Below are 20,386 nucleotides of genomic sequence, written 5' to 3' on the forward strand. Positions count from 1 at the left end.
AGCAAGTTGAAGAGTTTTGGAGTAGAGATCACCTGATGGCTACCATACAACTTTCCTTAATCAGCTAGACACATACTRTATATATTCATGCTTATGTGTACTCAGACTTAAGGGTTTTTGAAGGTTAAATGATATATTTATACTGTTTGTGTGGTATCTACAATGGTGGAACCTTAGTATCTGATCCTAGAGTTTTTGTCTATGCTGATGAAAATAAAGCATAAATAAACATAGAGATGTTTTTGGCAGAACCTACAGCACTCTTGGTTATTTAGACAGTTCAGTAYTTTTTTATAAGAATTTGTTTTTAATGTTTTTTAACTATCATAAATTTTAAGCATTTGACAAAAGAAAATTTGCTGGATTTCTTCTGATTTGTTTTCCTCTACATAAGATGGTATTTCATGGAGCGGCTTTTTTCTTTGTTTTGAAGCAGCCAGAATGGTTCAGAGAATGTTTCAGAGAAAAAACTACTGGGAAATATTTTTTTGCACATTCTAACACATCTTCAGAGACTTTTTTCTCTGAAATGTCCTTTCACAATTTTGTCCTTCCGAAGCAGAAACTTGTAATTTTCCAGAGGTCATTTGTTATCAAGAATGTGCCATTTCTTGGCCTCATGAAAATACAGCCACATCAGAATCCTCTGGGACTCGCTTGTGCTYACAGCTAGAGCCTCTGAAGATTGCTCAAGCATCTGACCTGACCTACCAATGACTGGACTATATRTCTTTACTGCCCCCACAGAATGAGTGAATTCAGAAAGACTTCTCTTCTGACTGGTCATTAGTCCTCTCCTTCATCATTGCACAGTCGAGCTAGTTGATGCTCCCTCAATGCAAAATTAAAAGTATTTTATTGTCCATTCCTGTGCACTGAATAAGGGAGCAATCCTTGGGAGAAAAATATCATTGTTGTACAGATATGAATAGAGAAAAGAAGACAGAATTAATCACCCAGGCAAACTTATTCCTAGAATTTGTTAACTTCTGTGAGCTTGATTTGTCAATCTTTGTAACGTTTTTGCAGAATTTGTGTGCAACACATTTTTCTATACTTATGAACCTAATTCAATAGGACCTCCAGCTACAAAGTAAATTAAGGTTGAAGTCAGTCATTCTCTTATATTTCATCTGAATTAAACCACTTTTTTCAATAATGAAGGTTAAATACAAGATGTGATTATGTTTTCACATCATGCATACGTACAGAGCATATTTGTCTTGCTAACACCTGAAACAAAATGAAGATGACTTGAGAAGGATTTTTACATTATATGTGGCTGAGAAAAATTTCAGTTAATTTATTTTGGATTTTAATTATGCAGTGGTAGATAGTCACATTACGTTTAATTAGCAGTATTCCTGCAGTTATCAAGCTCTTCAGTCATGACTTCATTTTCCTGGTAAAAATGGCTGTTAAAGAAGGTTTCTGATAAGCATACATACATAATCTCATAAAMAGTGTGAGAGAGAATCAGTGAAATAAATATTAACAAAAGATTAAAGTCTGTAAATTAAGGAGCTTCCAAAGAACATAACTGCCCTGTCAAACAGTCATCTTATTTATCTTTTTAAGGTCTTTAACTCTCTTTCTCAACAATGAATATAGACTAATGAGAAATAGCATATTGCTAAACTTTAGAGATAATTAACCCCTTAAATTTGCATTACATTACTGTATGAATATCAAGAGAACTTGGAAGGATGAAAAAAATGCAGAACTGACAATACTTCTCACATCCTTTTGAATACTTCAAGGGCGGTCAACCTTGCTGATCCTGCAATCCAAATACCAAACTCATTCTATAGTCAGAGCCGTAAAACACATACTGTGTGCTTTGGAGAAGATGAGAAAAAACATTCCTGACATCATTTACAAACAGAAGAACCTTCCCAAGTGTCTCATGATAGTATTGCAGAATAAGACTTAAATGGGTATTCATCTGGGGTCCAGAGATGTCAGCTTTCTGTATCAGTCCACTCATAAGAATATAATGTAAGAACATCTGCACTGGGTCCTGTTCCCAACTCTGACCAGTAGTGGATGTCTATGGCAGAGTAAGAATAAAGCAAGCGTGTACTGTGCTTCTTAAAATTCTTCCTACTTCACGCAGGGACTCCCTGAACCAAACGTCATTTCTGCATATTTAGTAACCCCCACAGGATCTCTCCTTCAAGCACTAGTGCAGTTTATCCTGGAACCAATATAAACTTTTAGCATCCACAACATCCCTTTGCAAGCAGTCCTATGGATGTACTGCTTGTTGTATGAAAAAACACTTCCTTCTCTTTGTTTTGAATTTAGTTCTCATTAAATTTATTGACTTTCTGTTTTTATTAGAAGAGTGGATGAGCAATCAATGCATACTATTTTTGAGGTTTTATTGTTACTCATGATCCTGGTAGCTTTCCTCTCCAGTGTGGCACTCATTACAGTCTCCTGCCCCTCTGCAGGGTACTGTATATATATGTATATACAAAGAAGAGTGAAAGCACCTAGGTTAGACCATGATTATAGTCTGTAAGATCTGTGTACTGCGGTTCTACGAGGTGCCGAAATCAGCGCATGAACATTTTGTCTTCCCATTAATACCTTACCTGCTCCCAAGTAGATTCCAGAAGTGGATCAACAAATCCCTGGACCATTGACATCTAGGCACATCTTTGGTGTTCTGTATTCTAAGCTGAACTTCCTTCACCACTGAGCTGTCAGGAAGCCGGGTTGCCACCGCAGCAGAGTGATAAGCCCAAGTTAGCAAGCCCATCTAATACTGCTGCCATATTAATTACCACCCTGTAGCCAGCTCAGAGATTGTTTGTGTCCAGCCTGCTTGGTGTGAAGTCAGAGTAAAGTCACACGTCCTTGCAAAAGATAGCATCATCCATCTGTAAAGATGTTGCTAAGTCTGATAGTATCAACAGGAAAAATTCCCCTCAGACCAAGACATTACACTCAATTTATAGAAAATCTGAAAAAATATCTGCAGAAAAACTGAATATAGATACATATTCTTTGCAATCCAAAGGCAAGAAAAAATTGGACAAGGAGCAGTGATAGAAAGACTCTACTATCATCTTTTAAAAATTATTCTGTGATAAGGCGTATTTGCAGTTTTACTTCCGACTACAGAACTGAAATGGGAACATGGCAACCTTTCCTTCCTGTTCCCAACCGCTGCACAGTTTTGTTGTGCTCTGTCAGTRTGAAAGTTAGTACGGATTGGTCTTTATCTCCTTGAAGAAGGAGCAGCTTACTTCACTGGTCAYATAAAGACCCAAAAGGACCGCAGGAAAAGTGACAAACAATTCTTCAAATTCAGTGCTGCTATGAAGACACGAGGTCAAGCAGGAAGTAAACATGCAAGAGCATGGCTRTTTCACCATTGCATGTCCTGCGGCATGTAAACTGCTCCTGCTTACATTAATTAGCCAATTACAGTCCCCTAAGACTCTTTAGCACATCTGCAGCGTTTCAGACYGCCCATCCTCAAGACCTCCAGAAATCATGCCCGTTTATACCAGTGGAACATCAACATTTCTGTTTCCATTTCCAACGAAATTTGTGTCCAGTMAATATGTTTTTCTCCAACTCTAGAGCCAAGAAAAATTCCATCCCTTCTCACTGTCCCAAGAGATGAGAAAGTCCCCTAGATCTCTCCACTACAAGGTTATAGCTATCCCATACTCAATGCATCTGCAGAGGCCACCTTTTCCGTSAGTCCTGTACTGTATGTCGAAAGGTCATGGCACTTGGACAGTACTAAAATGGAGATGTGAACATATACCACAGAAAGAATATAATCTTTTTTCCACTTGGGCTCATAGCAAAACTGTGGTCCTTTTCAGGGATCAGTAGCTCATTAATAGCAGAATGTGTTTAAATAGGTTATGTTGTTGTACATGTTTTGGAATTCAATGAAACAGAAAAACCTTAATAAGCAAAACCAGGCTCTTTTATGTGAACTAATCACTTACAGTTAAGCTCTCTTTWTACCACCTTCACTGCATTATTCCACAGACAATAAATTGTTCCTTTCAGTGAAGGCAATATTTCTGAAAAATCTTTCACACCATAAATCATGTTTTCTTCTCAATTTGCCAGTTTTATTTTAAACAATTGCACTGGAGTGTGCACCGCAATTCACATGCCATACATTACTTCCTATCAACACCTGCTTTAACCATCACAATTCCTGCTTCCTAGTTTAAGGTTCATATTTATGTATTTTGGCAGCTGGGGAAACAAATACCTGAAAATCACTTGCACATCAAGAACAGCAAAACATTACATTGGATAAGGCTCTCAGTAATATCTTGGGATTTTCAACACGGTTTTTATTGACCAACACTGTACAATTATTAATGATTTTGATAACTAATAATAGATCATATTTCTAAGACCTAAGGAAAATAAATGTCTTTACACATTATTACACAGTGTTTACTTTGAAGTACTGCAATTACTTCTGTTGGATACTGAATTATTTTTATTGTTTTATAACAGAATGTTTCTGTATTTGTTTCTTGGTTGACTGCAGTTCTGAAGTCAGTTCTGACTGCAGATCAGAACAAAATCCAGAAAGTTAACTATATTTACCAAAGATAAATTTCACTAGGGACTTATCAGACTTTAGGGTTGACAGAAAAAAAAAGAATATTCCCACCTTATAGCTATTCAGAAGTGTATTTCAAAAGGCCATGATTTCTAAGCAATTCCCCATGAAATGCATTAAAAAAATGACTAGGCCCTTGAAACTAATGAACACCCATGCTTATAATACAGTTTTAGATGAGAAGTCAAGAACTCAATTACTTTTCCTGAATTAACATTCCTCCAATAAAAGAAGTTCTCCATAAGGCAAGGAGAAGATACCTTGGTGCTTAATGCCTGCAGGAAGCTTGCACTATTGCTCTGCATGTTGTACRTATGCTATCAAGCATAAACAAGATCATCAGGCAGAAAGCTTTATTAGCATTAAATCAATTTTGGGAAAAATGTCAATTCATACAGGGTGCAATTTACTCTGTGGTTCAAAAACTAGGAATCTAATTTAAGCTGTTAATTTAAATCACTTGTTGTCACTGGAAAGACGTAACTACCTCAGAAAGGCATTTCATTAAATCACAGAATAGTTGGGACTGGAAGAGGCCTCTGGAGATCCTCTAGTCCAAYCTCACTGTTCAAAGCTGGGTCAGATATAGCAGGCAGCCCAGGATCGTATTTCTCCAAGGATGAAGACTCTGCAAACTCCCTGGGCAACCTCTTCCAGTGTTTGACCATTCCCACTGTAAAAAAGGGGGGGTTATTATGTTTAAATGGATTTTCCCATACTTTAATTCATGCCCATGGCCTCTTCTCCTTCCACTGACCACCACTGAGAACAGTCCGCCTACACTTTCTTTATTCCCCTCACCACACACTCTAGACATTTATACACATTGCAAAGATACCCCAAGACTTTTTTTCTCCGGGCTAATCAGTCTCAGCAATCTTCGCCTCTCCTTGCATGTCACACACGCCAATCTCTTAAACATCTTCCCACCCTTTCACTGGACTCGCACCAGTATGTCCACGTCTGTATTGCACTGGGGAGCCCAGCACTGCACACGGCACAACAGATGTGTCCTCACCCACGCTGACAAGAGTGCAAGGATCCCCTCCCTCAGCCTCCTGGTGATGCCCTGCCTAACGTAGCCCAGGAGGCTGGTGGCCGCCTTTGCTGCAAGGGTGCTTGGTGCGCTTGTGTTCAACTTGCTGTCCACCACGACGCCCAGAGCCTTCTCTGCAAAGCTGCTCTCCAGTCAGTCAGTCAGTCCCCAGCCTGTCCTGGACCTGGCATTTCCCTTTGCTGAACTTCATGAGGTCTTGGTCAGCCCATTTCTCCAGCCTGCAGAGGKCTCTCTGARTGGCGGCACAACCATCTGCTCTACCCACCATTGAACGGTAYCGGGGCCATTTTGACCCTTGGCGGACATTGCTAGTGACTGTCAGTTGGCCTCCAGCTGGGCTTCCTGTCACTGATCACAACCCTTTGAGCCTGCCAGCTCAGACRTWTTTTAATCCACCACTTACCTAACCTACCTCATCAGTTTGTGTATGGGGATGCTGCAAGAGAGAGGGTGGAAAGTCTTGCTAAAGTTGAGATAAACAACATCCATTGCTTTCCCTTCATCCACTGAGTTGATCATTTCATTGGAGAAGGCTATCAGRTTGGTCAAGTGTGATTTGCCCTTCATAAATCCATGGTGAGTACTCCCAGTCTGTCCTGAATGTATTTGGAAATGGTTTCTAGTTCTTTCTTTTCTTTCTTTTACAATTTTTCTTTTTCATATAATCTCTCTTCACAGAGATGTACCTTTGGCAGGATCAGTGTTTGGTTGTTAAAAAATGATCAAGATTCATGGCAAGACTCAGGGTTCTTACAGTTTTTCACTCTAATRCACTTCATCTTTTTGTTTGTTTTTGTTGAACAATCATCTGAAAAGGATGAAACTACAAATCTAGTCATATTACAAATCACTATCCAGATGACACCCTTTCCTCTCCATTTGCTGAATCAGCTTTTGCCACATTTACGTTCTGCGTTCACGTTCCTGTTACAGAATCATAGAATCATATAATCTAGTAGAATAAGAGAAGGATTAGCCAAATATAGCAACAGACAGTTCGGTGGGGAACTGACAGAAAAATTTTCATCTTCCTAGTATGTAGAGAAATTGTCAAAATATCCTGCTATTTATTTTGTACTGATTACTTGTTGATAGCTATGGGAACTATAAACAGGTAGAGGCCATGATACGTTTGCGGTTTCATTTTGGTATAAGTGCCAATTGCTCTCTACCATGAGTGCTTAAAAAACATGAGTCCTTGACATTAAACAGTACCTTGCCAAGGATAAATTTTGTTATCTGCTAGTTTCRGTGGAGTTTGAGGTGCTCTGTAATTCACTGTTTCTTGTACTCTCACTTTTAAGTATCGTCTCTTGAGTGATTTAATCGAATGGATAGAGCTCCCAAAAGTCTGTCAGATGGCCGTATTTAATAGTCTAATGTGTTTTTAACACTCCTGTTTGAACAGAGGTGAGAAATTGGCCTAAGCAGCAGTAGAATCATACAATCATAGAATCAGTAAGGTTGGAAGGGACCTCTGGAGATCATCTAGTCCAACCTCCCTGCACAAGCAGGGGCACCTAGAGCATGTTAGACAGGGTTGCATCCAGGTGGGCCTTGATGCCTCCAAAGAAGGAGACTCCACAACCTCTCTGGGCAACCTGAAGATTAGAGGCACCTACGATCGCATTGCTTTAGCTGAAGTGTCACCACTTTGAAGGCTGCATTTTTCTTCTTTTGATTGTAAATCAAACAGTAATTCATTGTTTACAGGTTTGCTATTAAAACTACGTATTTTCAGTCATGAAAATGGTAAATGATAAAATACTGACATGATTGTTCTGAAAGAACACGTTTATTAAAAATGTAACATACAACATCACTAATGGAGTTTCCTGGCCTTGGAAAGCATTCTGGAAATATTATGTTTAAGACCAGTAGCAATAAAATTTCTGCCTAAAGAAGTATAGATATTCACCTATTTTTTCTTTCTTTTTTACGRAAGACACTTTAATCTCTTTTAAATATTCAAAGTGATGATTACTTGACAACTTCCTGTGATAACACATTTCCAAGGTTATTTACTCTCTTTCTTAATTTAAACTTTAATTTCCAGTATGAATATTGTAATTCAAGCTTTTGTTGCATGGACTTGAGAGACTGTTCAAGTCACCTCTATATTCTCATATCAGTAGAGCTCATTATCACTGATATGGTGCGTTATACAATTTTAAATTGTTTTTGTTTATCTGCTCTTCATCTCTATTTCCTTATAAAATGTAGTGATCCAAACTGGGTTTCATCTTCCATCATTAGTCTCATATCCCATATATAAGTAAAACTAGTTGGCTATAAAATGATGCTTCTGATTGTAAAACAGAAATAAAATTCCTTTCTGACAGTCTTATACCCCTACTTTRCAGGATATGATCTCCCTCCCTGCAAAATAAAGAAAGAAAGATTTACCTCCTGAAACAGTAGAAAAAAMTGGAACCAATGAAGTCCAATATTTTGACATGCTTTCTGTAAAGCAGTAGAAGTTTCATAGAATCATAGAATCAGTAAGGTTGGAAGGGACCTCTGGAGATCATCTAGTCCAACCTCCCYGCTCAAGCAGGGGCATCTAGAGCATGGTAGACAGGGCTGCAGCCAGGCGGGCCTTGAAGATCTCCAGAGAAGGAGACTCCACMAYCTCTCYGGGCAACCTGGTCCAGGGCTCCGTCACTCTCACACAGAAGAAATTCCCCCTCACGSTCAGGCAGAACTTCCTGTGCTTCAATTTCTGCCCATTGCCTCTTGTCCTGTCACACGGGACAACTGAAAAGAGTTTGTCCCCGTCCCCTTGACACCCTCCCTTCAGGTACTTGTACACATTAATCAGATCCCCCCTCAGTCTTCTCTTCCCCACGCTGAAGAGGCCCAGCTCTCGCAGCCGTTCCTCACAGGGCAGGTGCTCCAGCCCTCTGATCATCTTTGTAGCCCTACGCTGGACTCTCTCCACTAGCTCCATGTGTGTCTTGTCCTGGGGAGCCCAGAACTGGACACAGGACTCGAGATGAGGCTTCCCCAGGGCTGAGGAGAGGGGCAGGATCACCTCCCTCCACCTGCTGGCAACACTCTTCCTGATGCACCCCAGGAGACCATTGGCCTTCCTGGCCACAAGGGCACATTGCTGGCTCATGGTCAGCTTGTCATCCACCAGCRCTCCCAGGTCCTTCTCTGCAGAGCTGCTCTCCACAAGGTCAGACCCCAGCTTGKACTGGTGCCTGGGGTTATTCCTCCTTAGGTGCAGGACTCTGCACTTGCCCTTGTTGAACCTCATGAGGTTCCTCTCCGCCCAGCTTTCCAGCCTGTCCAGGTCTCTCTGCATGGCAGCACAGACCTGTGGTGGATCAGCCACTCCTCCCAGCTWGGSATCATCAGCAAACTTGCTGAGGAAGCGCTCTGTCCCCTCATCCAGGTCACTGATGAAGTTGAACAGGGTGGGACACAGGACTGAGCCCTGGGGGATGCCACTAGCCACAGGCCTCCAACTRGACTCCACRCCACTGATGACACACCTCTGAGCTCTGCCTTTCAGCCAGTTCTCAAGCCACCTCACTGGCCACTCATCTAACCCAYRCTTCCTGAGCTTCTCTAGGAGGATGTGATGGGAGACAGTGTCAAAAGCCTTGCTGAAGACAAGGAACACAATGTCCACTGCTCTCCCCTCATCTGCCCAGCCAGTCACTCCATCAGAGAAGGCTATCAGATTGGTTAAGCAGGATTTCCCCTTGGTGAATCCATGCTGGCTACTCCTGATCACTTTCTTYTCCTCCATATGCCCAGAGATGACATCCAGAATGAGCTGTTCCRTCCCCTTTCSAGGGATGGGGGTGAGGCTGACTGGCCTAGAGTTGCCTGGGTCCTCCTTCTTGCCCTTTTTGAAGACTGGAGTGACACTGGCTTTCTTGCAGTCCTCAGGCACCTCTCCAGTTCTCCAGGACCTTTCAAAGATGATGGAGAGCGACCTTCAAGTTTGACTGAGAAAGTTTAAGTGAGAGCCAGAGAATCTGCAAGGCAGGAGCCAGACATTAGAAAGTTACTTCTGAGGGCAATGAAAATCTTACTTTTAGCTGATTCTTGGAGAGATCAAGTAAAAGACCTAGGTAATATTCATGTAAAAGAAAGAATAAATACGTACAAACRTGAGAGAGTAAGGAAGACTGCGATGTGGTCTCCATTAAGTTATTTAGGCTGATCACAGAATCAGAGAATAGTTGAGGAGAAAGAGACCTCTGGAGATCATCTAGTCCTTCCTGCTCAAAGCAGGGTCAGCTAGAGCAGGTTGCATAGACCTTGTCCAGTCAGGTTTAGAATATGTCCAAGGATGGAGATTCTACAACTTTGCTGTTCCTATATTTGATCACTCTTACAGCAAAAAAAAAAAGTATTTTCTTATGTTTAAACGTGGAGTCTCTATCCTTGGAGATATTCAAAAGCTGACTGGACACAGTCCTRGATGACATGTTTTAGGTGACCCTACTTGAGCAATGGGGTTTGACTAAATGATCTCCAGAAGCCCTTTCCTACCCCAATGATTCTGTGATTCTGTGTAAATGGAATTTCCTGTGTTTCAATTTGTTTCCATTGCCATTTCATGGGATACCACTAAGAACTTATCTTCATCTTCTTTATATCCTCTCATCATATATTTATACATACCAATAAGACCCCCCTGAGACATCTCTTCCGCAGGACAAACACTGAGTTCTCTCAGCCTCTCCTCATACAGCACAGGCTCCAATTCCTTTATCATCTAGTGACATTAATGATGCCCACATGTCCCGGTATCACCTTCTGGCTCTGTGATGGACCAGACACAATGTCATGTGTGAGCATGACCTCTCAGTGTGAGCACGTTCCTCTCGAGAGAAGCAGTGGCAGCTCTTGGGGTGGTGCTGTTTGACTGTTTGAATAAGYGTGTTCCTAGTTTCACAGGAAAAAAGGGGGCATACCATCTTTGAACTGCCTTATTTGTTCACTGTCAATACAGTACTACTTGGAAATCTCTGAATGTTGAACACATGGCCCAAGAGCTTATACCTAGGTTTTCAAGAAAGGCTAGTGGCTTCGCGAACTCACCTTGAGATCTCTTTCAAGGGAGTTGTGTTTCAATAAATAAATTCTCAGWGCTTCGTGAAAAAGAAATCCTTTGAAAGTGCCTCAAATCTGCCAAAACCAGAATACCTCTTTCCTGCCAAGAACCCTCCAAAAGAAACAGATCACCCAAAATATCTAGCTACTTCCAAAAATCCAATCCTCAGTTCCTCTGCTGGGTTGTTAGCTATGCTGACAGGCTCAAGAAAGCCTGCAAAATCTTTCATATGGAAATAAAATAATGAAATTTATTGTTAATTAAATTCTTTCTTAGCAGAGACCCATCACAGGCTAATATCCCACATACATCTTACTTAGGCATCATGTTGCCATTCTGCACAAGATAAATTTCACTCATCAAAGTAAGTTCATCAGTGACTCSTACTCTTAATAATCGCATCAGGATTTTACAGAACTAAACATATGAGACAAAAAAATAAGAGTATGAATGCCAACTTGGTTGCAATATTGAGCATTATACAACRTTATGCTGTCTTTATAGAGGACTCAGAGGATGATGGTCATTAAAAGGTAATAATGAAAGGCCCCCAAACAGCACATTCTGATATCCAGCTACTATAAACTTCCTGAGAGAWGACTAAGTTCAGCTAAAAGGGTAATAATTCAGGAATTCTCTTGCCAACTAACCAGGAGTAAGCATTCAATTAATTCGAAGACCTTAGAAAGCCACATCCCTCCTCCAAGGTATCTCTAATACTACAAGTATGGCACTGTGAAAAGAAAAAGGAAAAATAGAGACCGTGACAAGTAGTCTTTACCGGAGAGGCTCCAGTAAATCTGGCAGAGGTACATGCACAGCTTCTCTTCCTGAGGGACTGTACCACAGGTTAGAATTCCCTAAGTGTGCCCATATTACATGTGTCCCTACCCTGTTCACATGTTCACTCAAAAAGTGAGCTTCACTCTCGAATTTTCCTTTTGCAGTCCTAATCTCATTCCAAATKGAGTTGTTTGCATAATCTGCCTGGAATTTGCTACTATCTGATCCAGCAAGATCAGCTGCGTGGAACCTTAGTTCTTGYTAGCTTCTCACCGTGAGGGAAGCAACAGCCTGCAGACTATCCAACCACAGGACTAGATACTTGTAATTTTTTTTTTTAATTAACATGAGAATTTTCCCCCTTTTCCAGTATTTCTCTGAGGGCCCACTACTCTGAAATACAGTTTTGTTCGTAGATAGGTTCAGCTGCCATTACAAAAATAGTCTATGAAGATAAYAATAGTGATTATCCATCTTCACCAGAAAATGGTATATAGAGACATTCTCCCTGCTGAAGTATTTAGGGAAGATTAACGACTTTCTGAAAAAACAACACATYGCTTCCCTGTTGTATCTAGATGTTCCTTCTAGAAAGGAGACTTTTCTAAATCTCTTCACAAAGTTTTGTTCCAGATAAATCACAATAATATTCAAGATGGGCTGAGATTTCATCACAGTATACCCCAGCCACTCCTCACAATTCCTCTAAATCAGGAAATATCTTCATAGCTTACAGATAAAATAGAATTTATAAAATTTTTGTCAGAATCAGAATCTTTTCTGAAAATATTTTTYATTCAATTGTTTCCAAAAATGCTCATATGGGACAAGAAATTTTGCTTTTTTCTTTCAAAAACAAATAATATACTCACTTCCTGACCTCTTCAGGTCACAGTTAATTTATTATCATGATGAATGCAGACAGCATTGCTTTCCTTCTGCACACTCCTGAGATTTACCACATGAGGTATTTTTAAGTATAAATCCCTTAACATCTGCCTTAATTTAGTAGATAAGATCATTAACAGCCATTATATCTAATCAACATCTAATCCTTGTAGAAGGGATTCATTAGCAGGATGATATGGGAGCAGAAGCCCACTAATGATAAACGCTTATTTTTTCTGAATAAATTTCCACTAGGGAAGAACTGGCAACACTTTAAAAAACTCTTCCAGAACAATGTTGGAGTGTGGTTTGAAAGATCACCCTCAAGCAGTAGGTCATTAAGAATTCATAGCTTGTTTTTATATCTATAATCATAAAATAAATTTTACAAAAAATGGAGAAAAAGGTCAAAATAAACAAAAAATGTTTAGGACAATGTTTTGCTTACGATGTCATATGGAGTACAGATAAGATATAACAATGATCTTCCCTGGATGAAGATGGTCTTATTGGGCTTCCAAAAGCCTTCAATTGTATGTGGAGATACAGGACCACATCCCCTGAGAACATTTCTGAGATCTGTGTGATAGGAAGACAAGAATGTGAYTAAATAGCTATGAGATCTCTGTCTCCTTTGAAGTATTCAAGTCCATTTTCTGAAGTKCCTGGCCTTGGGCTTTTACCTTATTGAGTTAAATTACACAGGACTCACTCTAACATTATAACACGGATCACAGTACTTGTGTATTAATAGTTTATCTGGTAGGCCAGAGTGATTTAGGAACCCTTGAGGGCAGAGGAGGAATAAAGTGATTAGGCAAATTTCTTCCTACCAAGCCTCCCCCCCTCCTTTTTTTTTTTTTTAAGAATAGCTGAAGAAGGAGGCAAGACTTAAAACTACTAGGCCTACTAAAGTCTCTAAATAATTCAACACTTGCTGAGGACTGGCTTATTTCAAGATATTCTTCAACTTTTTGCCATTTTTTTCCCAGGCAAATGGTTACAACAGTCATAAACTGCAAAGTARCTCCAAATAATTTAAAAGGCTTTCGCTGTAGTACCAGAATTTGCCTACTATTCTGATTCTAATCTAAGAATGTTTAAGTATTCGTTTCTCATACTGTGCAYTTTATTTGCTTATACAAGTGTGGAAATGGCTCCTGTACTTTAAGTTTTCATTTATGCAACCTTTTGACATGCACTCTTTGACCAAAGAGAGAGCTATTGAAGCTATGTTAAACACACCTTTACTCCTCAAAGAACCTACATATTTTATGCCTTTTACACAATTAACTTCAGAATTGCACTTAAAAACAGTGTTATTTTGCTCCTGATTTTTGCATTCGTGTTTCACTGAATAAAACACTTACACAGCACTGAAAATAGGGGCTGGAAACCTGACCTATCTCTGATCCTTTCTAGAAAAGTATCTGTATTTTTGGGCAACASAGCAAGGCTCTCTCACACTCGCTTTACTCCTTTCAGACCCCATCAGTGCAAGACTCCTTAAGAGAAAGTTTTTTAAATTAACCCGTCTTAGCTCAACTACAGCCCAGCAGTCTCTGGGAGTGAGTCATGAGCATGAACCACTTCAGTGTGGAAAGGACATACTACAATTACCATTTCATGTGTGAGTATTTTTACCATTAAGTGAGCATACAAAASTCAGGCTGTGGTTAAAAAGAGTGGAGCTGTGACTGCTGTTCTCTGTCCTGAATCAGGGGTGTAGATTGTATTTCGTGTGCTCTAAATCAGCTTACCAGAACAGGATTTCAGAGAACTTGTGGAAGCTATGTCTTGTTTGAAAAAACTAAATGGCTGAAGATAGGCAGTTGATGCCTTGTCACACAGCTCAGCAAAACCAGAAGTGTCTCTGGACATTTGTAGGAATGGAAAACTGAACCTGGAGTTCTGGCCAGCAGCAGGCTCTGCTAATGAGTCATTATGRAGCTTATCTTGCAGCTAGCTACTAAATATAGCCAACATTGATCCATACTATGTTCATTAAAGTGGTTTAACCATGAGAAAAAATATCATTAAGTTCCTTTTTGGAAAAATATTTAACTGACTCTTAACCCACAGATCCTCTATCCTTCTGATGTTTCAGACTGTGGCACTGGTGCACTGCACCTACGCTGTACCAGGTAGGACAGCTGGTTATGTTCTGATTTCAAGGGCAGTCCAACCATCTGGCATCTCTATTTTCTTGTGTAAGTGACTCGCTCTAGCTTAAAAGTTCAGACTACCTACAAATTCCATCTGTCCTCATGGCAGATTATTCCAAAACAAGATTTCTGATCATCTTCCTCCCTGGGATTGTCGATGCAAGGCCTTATGGGGTTGCTGCAGGCTTAGTATATGGAGGCACTCCATATACTGAGCACAATCAAATGATCTTGTCAGAAAGATTAACACAGGAGCTAAAAAGGCTTTTTTATGGATATCAAGGGAGATATGTGGTTATCTCGGCCTAAAATGTCCCTGGTGACACTCCAGATAGCACTGCAGACATCATCTCTGGTTCTTCTCCTGGTCAGATTTCTTCACTTATACAGAAGGGCTTTTCTGAATTTTGACCTATTTATTTTCACCTCAGGGTTTTTCAGAGAGAGGATACCAAAATCAAATTAATCTCAGGCTTTTGTCAGCACTTCATAATTCTATAATGAAATCTAAAATGAAGTCTTATTTATTATTTGCCCTCTGTATTTGTCCTTTCACATCATATTAATCTTCCCACACTCCTCATTTTGCATACTTATCTCTGTTTTTATTTTATTTTATTTTTTTAACACCTAAAATCCCTACAGAAATTTCATTAATTGGGGGTTGACAGACTCAGAGGAGCCCTGTCAGTTCTGGGGGATACTTTATTAATCTCTTTTTTCAGCTGTGATAGCACTCAAGAAACAAGATGAGCAGCCCCAGAGATAATTTTTACAGTGATATATGCAGCTACCAATAGGACTTAACATCAAGGTCAGGAAAATTCACACAATCTGTTTGGGAACATAATGTTGCAAAACTGAACTCATAAATAGACTCTGAGAAAAAAAAATGAACAGAGATGACTTAGTGAGAAGTGTATGCTCATTCAGCACCAACCATCTACTCAGTATTGAACCCTATGCAGGAAAATCCTTCTCAAGGCATCAGATGAATTTCCACTAAATTGTTCTATTTGAGATATAGTGTCTTCCTGTCCCCAAGCCAGCAGTATTTCTCTACCCCATGGACCCCTGAAAACTACATTTAAAGCTAGTGAGTAAAGCACTAACTATATCTCTGCCACTCTTCAGAAGGCTCTCCTAAAACCCAGATACTGACGGGTTCACTCAGTTCAGAGGAAGAATGAGAAGCATGGGAAGGGCCCATGGATGGAGAGCCAGCAAGGGTCAGTCCCTCCAACACAGAGTGAAGGACTCCTGGATATGAGCACAGTGCTTAGTTAGACAGTAATCAGTGTTTCCTTGAACACTTATACTGGTGATTTCATAAGTGATCATCAGATTATTAAAATGACTACTCTTTCACTTTTAGTTTCTTAGTAGATCATTAACATAATTAATTGTAAGTTCCTTTCCTAACAAAATCCTTAGCTAGGAAGAATGGGTGAGGAAAATCCTTCTCCATAAGTATTACCCAATGCTTTTTTTTTTTTTTTTTTAATCAGATTTACTCCAATATTTTACAGTCAGATTCCTGGAATAATAAAGGCCAAACTTTCAAGATGCGATTTAAGGAAACATGTTGAAATTCCTGCTGGATAAGAGCATGTAGGCTGCCATTCATCACAAAGGACACATTCAGTCTTTCTCCTTGAGGCACTAAATATTATTGCAACATCTGACAAATAGTCATCTAATTCAGGCAGAATAATTAAAAAAGTGTAGACAAGGACTCATTAAAAGGTATTTTGATACTTAAGTGCACTTCAGTTGATTCTGTCTGTTCCCTTTACTCCGATACATCCCGCTAGGATTCTCTTATTAAAAGAACACTATACCTCTTGAGAAATAAAAAAAATAAAAATAAAATAATAATAATAATAAAAAAAAGCTAGAGGGCTTAGCTTTTTCCACTAACTGTATATAGATATGTTGGCGTTTCCCCATGCTCGATGGGTAGGCACCTAAAACCAGCAAGGGAAGCACTGAGCACTTGGGTGACTCTGAACACGTCCCTGCCTGTTGGAGATCAGTACATCAAGTCTTCTTTTCAAGACAGGTAATTAGTAGAAGAGGACAAGGATGCTCCAGGCTGGTCTAATGATCTAATTCAACACATCAAAATTTTATAATGTAAGTATATGAGAACGGGTAGAGACTGATCCAACATTTATTGAAGCCAGTGAATGAAATCCAGAGTGTACCAAAGTCAAGAACAAAAATCCTTGGTCCTCAGCAGGGGCGGGATTTCACTTTCAGTGGGAGGCCATTCCTCAACTTGACTAGGCAGTGGATAGGACACTTACAACTAGTCATCAGCTTAATTTCTCTTGTGCACTGCATCTTGAGAGAGCTGGATCCTGTCCTCAGTGAAAAAGATCTTTTTTATTTAAATTGTAAGAATCACTGAATGTAAAATTTGTATTACAGACAGTGCCTGGATACCTCAGTCGGAGCCAAGACCTATCTGTGTACTGTACATGTACAACAGGCTGAAATATACACTCTAAAAACACATGTAGCTGTAAAGCATCGCATCCTATTCCCTCGCTACTTCTCCTAGTGCACACATTGCTCAGAGTGTAAAATACAGCAGAGACATCTAAATTTACAACAGCGCACTGCCACACTGAAATAAAGCCAGTGGGGAAACTACGTGCTGTGATTTCTACAAACAGAAATGGGAAACAATACATTTCAAGGGAGTGTTAAAAACAGGCTCTGGAGTTAGCAAAAATAAGCAGTAAGTCAGCATCATTTTGAGTACATTGAGAGCTGCAGTCGTCACTTTAGAAGGCTTCCTGGCGCTCACCTGTGTTATTTCATTCGTGTTACATGGACAACAGGTTAATCCACCGTATTGCTTTTCCACCTACTTTACTGTTACTGCCAAATCAATTTGTGTCAGCGAGGTTTGTTTCACTCACATGCCTCCAGGTACTTACTTATACTTGGGACTTGTGCTTTTTGTTGTTGTTGCTGTTTTTGCCTTGAGCAAGTTATTTTGTTTGCTGAAGCGATGCACTGCCATGCACAAAAAGCTGAAACTGAGAATGCAGATAAAGGAACAGTTGTGTTGCATACTGAAATTCAGGCTTTATCACAAGTTTCGTTTCACACATCTCTGTTTTTGGGGGGAGGGGGACAGGGGGGAAGGACAGGATTGAAATTCAAGCAAAAGGGCAATTTTCTGCRTACAAGCCTCACGGGACCAAATCCTGCCACCTTTATTCTTCTGGAGCAAGTCTGATCAAGTTCACAGTGCTCACCAAAGGAAGTAAGTTAGGTTATGCCTTTAGGCACAGCCCTGAGCAAAGAGTGCAAACGAGGGATCCAAAAGCTAAGAACTGCTCCAAGAAGGTTAATTATTTCTTTCACTCTCTCACTTGATTTTTTCAATTACTTTTGCTTTGGAATTACAGGGGAAAGAATACAGCAGACCTATATTTTCACAATAGAAAGTGGTTCAGCTGGAGCTGGAGGTAATCAAGTATTGATTTTTAATTCTGGTTAAACAAATAGACCTGGATATGTGAAATGTATATGTATGTGTGTGTATATATTATGTATTTATAGTACACACACATATATATAAGTCTATCTGCTTCTAACTAGAGAAGGGGGACAGCAGAGTCAGAGATGCAGTGATCTGTGAAAGGTCCATTTGGTGCTAGCAAATATAGTTTACCACTCTGAGCCAGATCTGTCACTGCACTTTTTAAGCRGTGTAAAGAGTGACCTGACTGTGATTGGAAACCAACTTCCTTCGCACTCCTGGAAGCAGCTATATCAAAGGGTGAAAGGCTCCAGCATGCGTCTGGCCTGGCCAGCTACTGCTCTGCCAAACAATTCCCACACAYAGTCAGGGAGATGGCCTGGGCCAGGGACGATTCCCAATAGATAGCTTAATTAGAAAGAGTGTTGGAGGGAAAGGGAGTTTGATAATATAAATAAGTGACACGGTGCCAGTTGGCCTTGGTTCCAAAAACAAGTCCCAGGCACATATAATTTATTAATACAAAACATAGCTAATGGGAAAGCATGAAAGAAGACAATGAATGAGCACATTTCTTGGCTGGCTGGCCACTCACACACATTTAATCAACTAAGATTGCCACACTGCATCCACCTGTTTTTCCTCCTCTACAAAGAACAGGTAACATGAAAATGTGCACTACCTACATTCWACTTACTGCTGGCAGATACTGGCCAAGGTCACCTGAAGAATCAAAGCCTTGCATGTACACCTTCCTAGTTGCTCCCAGACACRTGTTGGAAAGCCAGAATAGGTAAAGGGTATTCAGGCCACCAAACCTAACTCTACCTGCATCAGTGTTACCAGAAAACTCAGTTAGCATCATTATATAATTAAAGTTTTGTAAGCCATCTTCTGTGCTCACAGGCTGCAGCTTAGAAAGACACGATATACCTAAGCCTGAGSGGAAACAGCAGCAGTGCTTAAGGAATGGCCCTGAAGCTGAACAGCTGGAAACAGGCCATCTGGGACCAAAATCATCATCCTTTTTTCTACAGGGCTCAGCATAACTAAAACATTCATGTTGGCCCAATCTGGGAAAGATTCATCTGGGGCCTTGAGGTTGCAGAATGTAATAGCTTCTGGACAGGGAGTAAATCCATTCTGCAGTGGAGTTTGCTTTCATTAGGATTTATAGGAATCCGTGCTTAATTACTGCAGCACTGGCAGCCCTCCAGCTCACATCCCACACTGTCCTGCTTCCTACCTGTACTGATCCACATTTCCGTTTACAGCTATGTATGTGCTAATAAATAAAAAGGACTTGGTACCATACTCTGCTGCTTAGGCCAACTGCCTCAGTGAAGACTGCACTAAAACTAAAACTAAAGCACCTTACATTCCCAGCACAGAATAGTAAAATTCAAATTGACTGTTGGAAATGGTATGCTGCCTGTGCTCACCTCCGAACTGTACCTGAGCACTGCTTAAGGCAGCTGGTGCTCACCAAAACCGTGCCAGGCTAATGAGCCACATGGGTGTCATACCAACCTCGTACCCTCCTACTGTGGCAATTTTAAAATAGATATAACCTTGAAATGCTCCATTGSTCCAAAGACATTTGGCAAGATGCAAACTCTATTCATATACTTGTCATTCACAACTTCAGATGAAAATATACACATATACATATATGTATATATACATATATACATACTTATATACACACACAAATGTATCACAGATTCGGAGAATGATTGAGGTTGGAAGGGACCTCTGGAGATCAACTAGTTCAAACCGTCTGCTCAAGCAGGGGCACCTAGAGCATAGTAGACAGGGTTGAATCCAGGCAAGTTTTGAATATCTCCAGAAGAGACTCCACAACCTCTCTGCACAACTTGTGCCAGTGCTCTGTAATGCTCACAAGAGAGAAGGTCTTCCTCATATTCAGGTGGAGCTTCTTGTCTTTTAGTTTGTGCCCATTGCCTCACGTCCTGTCACTTGGCACCACTGAAAAGAGTTTGYCCCCATCCCCTTGACACCCTCCCTTCAAGTACTTGTACACATTGATAAGATCCCCCCTCAGTCGTCTCTCTAGGCTAAACAGCCCCAGCTCTCGCAGACGTTCCTCATAGGGCAGGTGCTCCAGATCATATTTGTAGCCCTACACAGGACTTTTTCTAGGAGTTACATGTCTATCTTGTCCTGGTGAGCCCAGAACCGGACACAGTACTCCAGATGTGGCCTCCCCAGGGCTGAGGACAGGGGCAGGATCACCTCCCTCAACCTGCTGGTAACACTCTTCCTAATGCACCCCAGGATA

This window comes from Rhea americana, unplaced genomic scaffold (assembly GCF_003343005.1).
Source record: "Rhea americana isolate MKP2758 unplaced genomic scaffold, rheAme1 scaffold_148, whole genome shotgun sequence".
NCBI lineage: Eukaryota > Metazoa > Chordata > Aves > Rheiformes > Rheidae > Rhea > Rhea americana.